Raw genomic sequence first — 4,739 nt, 5'->3', positions numbered from 1 at the left:
ACTTTCATATTGAATGGTTTTTAAATTACAATATATATTGAAAATAAAAAAAATGTTTCAAAAACTGAACATCTTGTTCTTTTGTCTTCAGTTTTAATTTAAAAGCAATGGAGCAAGATGTGGGCACAAGTGGTACGAAGAAGCCAAATAATAAAAAAGCTCCTGGCAAAGAGTGGGATTATGCTCACAACATATGCGGCCAACATATGGAGTGGCAACGTAAATTTTGTCACATAACAAAATCAGGTGGTGCACCACGTATGAGGGATCAGTTTTTGGGTAGCGCTAAAAACAGTTGTAAGAAATGTGAACATTCTCAGACACCTGTAGTTGCAAAGCGTTTGAGAGAAGAGCTCGCCAAAAAGGGTGGCAAGAGACAACATATATATAGCTGTGTGCCTTCAAGTCAAGAGTTCCCATAGCCAAATATTAACTCCGCAGATCCTGTAGTGATGCCAACTAACCTTGGAGAACAACCTGCACAAGGAGAGAAAAGTCCAGGCAATGTTCCTTTTAAACGTTGGTACATCTGAAGATGGTCCTATGGAAGTGCAAGAAGTCGAGGCATGGTAGTTTGCAGGCAAATGCCAAGGACCTTGAGCAGGTATTTGATGGAGCTAGGTGACAGGTACACCGAGTTGGGGCACTCGCTAGTCAAAACTGCAAGTGTTTTTTTGCTATGAGAGGTGACAGGAGCAAATGTTTATATCACAAGGTTGGGAACGAGGCAAGTGGTACTGGATGCAGGTGCTATCAGGTTTATGCTAAGGGATTTGGAGCGAGATGTCTGCAGAACACTCTACTTGCTGGGATGTGTATGTCAGATATAGCATTTGGTAGGGCAAGGATGGATTTCCACACCGTTGATTGGGAGGCTCAAAGGTATTGAGAAGATTGATGGATACCTCTGTTAGATCATGCTATAGTGCTGCAAAATGAGGGCACCATTCCGACGGTTTCAAAGCTCGTTGAATTCTTGAAAGTCGAGGGCTAGTAGCTCGGCTCCAGTTTGTCAACGGTCATGGTAGACATGCCATTCTCGATGTGATTCTTTTCATCCGAGATACATTGTGCAAAAAGAGTTATATCAGATTGCGGCACAGTTTTTTGATCCTCATAACGGCTTTGCGCTTCCCGGAGGAGTGAGCCATATCAAAGTGTTCTGAGAGACCGGGGGGCCCAAGCTTGCATCTCAAGGCGGGGTTGGAAGGGGAGAAAAGGCTGATTCTTTTAGCACCAGGGAGAAAATCGTCATGCTGATGATATGAAAGGATGCCACAACAAAGTTTTCCCGCATTGGTGGTTTGCGAGCATGTGAAACCAAGCCAAGTTAAAGTTTTTTAAAAAAGAAAGAAAGTGGATTATTTTTCACTGCGCTTTTTTTCCAACTGAGGTTGGTGTACCCCATGCAATCTTGCTACTATAGGGCGTCTTGGTGATGCAGAGTTGAAGAGAGGGAACCGTGACATCTGGAGGGCAAGCAAGGGACCAATTGGCATAAGAAATCCGGCCACTTGTGTCAAGCGATGGGGCGATCTGTATGCGGTCGAAGGCCGAGAGCTGCAGGCTCTAAAACAGATATAGAGCAGATACATGAGGGGAGATGTGGGTGGAAGCTGCATGGTAGCGGGCCAGGTGGGCAGTACATGAAAAGAAAGGACCATCTCCACTCCATAAAAGGGCTAATCAAAAGAGGGAGAGCGAGAAGCAACTGCAGGGGAGTAGGGCCGCCAAGTGGAGAGAGGAGGAGCTGCCCTTGGGGAGGAGTGCCATACAAACATGGAGGGATGATCGATGTGGCCGGGGGGAACAAGAGGAGGCCGTCAAGATTTCCGAGAGAGGAGGTGGCTGCCCAAGGCGCTCTAGTTGAAGACTATATTGCAAGGTCACGAGGTGAAAAGGACTGCGAGTTGAGGAGGGCCCATGAGCTTAAGGGTTGAAGAAGGTTAGAGAGAAGCCAAGAGGTCGGCCGAGTGCAAAAGGTCAGGAGAGCTGAGGACTTCAGGTATGAGGGGTTAAGGGAGCTTTTTAAGAGCTGCAAAAAAGGGGTATTATCTTGTAGTTCCAGAGAGAAGGTCCGCCATGTGACGGAGGTAATCGAGATGTAAGACGAATGTACTAGGTGTGGGTCCCTTGATGTGTGGCAGATGTCAAAGGCGACATGGAAAGAGTTTTGTCCATGGTGTTTTTTTTAGGACGATATTTGAAGAGGAAGCGTAGCCAAAAGCATCGGAAAGAAGCCGATCAAGACCATCATTGTAAATTGATCCCATACTGTCGAATTGAGATGAAATGGGTCAGAACCTGAAAGTTTTCATTTTCCGTCATCGTCTCTATCTCGGCTTGATGATATCTTGGGTCTTTGCTTGGTTGTGTGCATGTGTTGCCTCCCAAGTTGTGTGTGTGTGCATGCCAAGAAAGAGCGAGAGAGATTGTGTGAGAAGATAGGAGAGAAGTGGCAGGTATGAGAAAACATATGTATAGGTCAATTATGTGTGGGTGTTTAGGAGTGATTGTGTATGGTCGGGGATGCTAGTAGGCAAGCCTATGCATTGGGAGTTTACAAAAAAGTGAGTGTGTGTGTGAGTATCTGTGTGGGTAGGGGTGCGGACTATTACCTTGGGCTATAGAGAGGCTGTGTATTGTGTGCAGGGTGTTGTTCCCTTTTCTCCCATTCCATCAGTGGTGCCCCCACTGAGGATCTACTGATTGCTCCTCGGTGAAGTTTTAAAGCCTGAAGACGATGCATGATATTGACTTGGTGCTTGCTGGAGAAGAAGAGGCTGCGGATTGGTTTTCCGATCTAGAGCTATACCTGTTGTAGTTGAGAATTTGTGGACATGAAGCCAAATTGAAGGCCCTACCATTGGTTCTACAAGGACGAGCCAAAGCCTGGTTTGAAGGATTGAGGGTTGCAGATCGTCAGTCGCTCAGCGAGATTCGCAAACAGTTTGTTGAAGCTTTTGAGAAGCGGGTTTCTCCATCGGACTTGGGTGAGCAATCGACCAAGCTAAAGCAGGATGTAAGTGAATATTTTTCTTTGTTTTTGGGTAAATTTGAGTCTATTTGGGAGAGACTAGTTGTTGTTACATGTGTGCGAAATGGAGACCATTTCAAGCGAGAGCAGTTTCTAGCCTGCTTGCATCCGCGAATCAAAGAGAAGGTCGAGTGCGGTGGTGCAGAGGACTATGAGCAAATGGTTTGCTTGGCAAAGACAAAGAGCAGGAAAACAAAGAAGAAGCTGGAGATGGGTTTGTTGAAGCCAGCAGACTATGGATATAGCTCGACAACGGAGCTTCATCATGTGTCAAAAGAAAATTCAAGCGTCAAAGGGTAGCTACTTTGCCATTGGTAAGACATTCTGGTCATTCGTTTCAGTTTGTACCTCCAATTTGGTGTGCTGCTGTACAAGAGTTTGTTAGCCCGGCTAGCAAGGATTCGGTCCTAGCCGAAGAGTGTATGCATGAAGAATCAAATGAAGCTAGGGATCAGGGATCACATGATACATTTGAAGATGTTGGAAAAGCGATGGTCGAAGCTGTACAGGAAGAAGCTAGCAAGGGGGTTGGGCAACCTTGCCCTACCAATTGTATTGAAGAGAGGCAGTGCATTCCAGAAGGTGTGGATGGTGTTGACATACCAGAGAGCGAGGTAATAGATCATGGCTTTCTCTCTCGCTTAGCAGATGATATGGTTGTACAAGAAGTCCTTGAAGAGTAGGTTAATGTTCAAACAAAGGTGGTTGAACAATTCGATTTGCTCTCGCATGAAGTGGTTGAAGATGAAGCATCGTAGGCTACAGTGGTCGAAGATTGGCATGGTAAGTCATGTATAGAGTGTATGTCATTTGAAGGACCTATAATAGGGGATATGCTTGAGAAGCAGGTAGGCTTGGTTCTCCAAGAAGTAGTGGTAGTGGAAGACAGGTTGCCAAAGGTGGGTGTTATGCTATTGATGGACATGCTTTTGAAAGTTTATTTACACAAAGTTTTGCACGGTTTGCAAAGCTATCGTGATGAGAGGTATGCTATGGAGAGCTCTCTAGCACGTTTAGGAAATCATGATGTATGGTGCAAATGCTTCACAGGTTGGTATACAAGCTTGTTTTGTGTATGGAGCCCACGTATGGATACAGGGAATTGAAGATCGATGCTATGCCAAATTGCACGAGAGGCTTATTTTTGGGCTTACAGGTGCAAAAAAATGGCTGATTATACATGTACTAGAGACAAATGGCTGTGTTCAATGCCATGTATTGGATCTTGTCGGAGTTTGCATCACAGTTGGGAAATCTGGAGGCTTTCCATTTGATCCGGGGGGGTTATGCAGCTGATACGATATCCCTCTCTATCTATCTATACAACTCTACATATTACATCTCACTTCTTATTATGCTATCATGTTCTCGCTTCTTATGTTGTTTTCTAATACCTAAATAATACTATGGTTGAGCATGAATTCTCAACGAGGGGTTGGGCAATGATGGTACAACTGAAGATGGTCGACCTATGGAAGTGCAAGAAGTGGAGGCATGGCAGTTTGCAGGCAAATGGCAAGGACCTTGAGCAGGTATTTGATGGAGCCAGGAGACATGTACACCGAGTTGGAGCACTCGCTAGTCAAAACTGCAAGTGTTTTTTTGCTATCACAGGTGACAGGAGAAAATATTTATATCACAAGGTTGGGAACGAGGCAAGTGGTACTGGATGCAGGTGCTATCAGGTTTATGCTGTGGAATT

General features: G+C 45.2%; 1 pseudogene; it reads left to right on the top strand.

Annotated features, from left to right (window-relative positions):
• Positions 1 to 2,743: 2,743 nt before the first annotated feature.
• Positions 2,744 to 4,333, top strand: LOC147418567 (uncharacterized; annotated as a pseudogene).
• The last annotated feature ends 406 nt before the right edge of the window (positions 4,334 to 4,739 follow it).

This window comes from Adiantum capillus-veneris, chromosome 30, assembly GCF_014529385.1.
Source record: "Adiantum capillus-veneris isolate H3 chromosome 30, ASM1452938v2, whole genome shotgun sequence".
In the NCBI taxonomy this organism is placed as follows: Eukaryota; Viridiplantae; Streptophyta; class Polypodiopsida; order Polypodiales; family Pteridaceae; genus Adiantum; species Adiantum capillus-veneris.
This window is presented reverse-complemented; position numbering and strand designations above follow the sequence as displayed.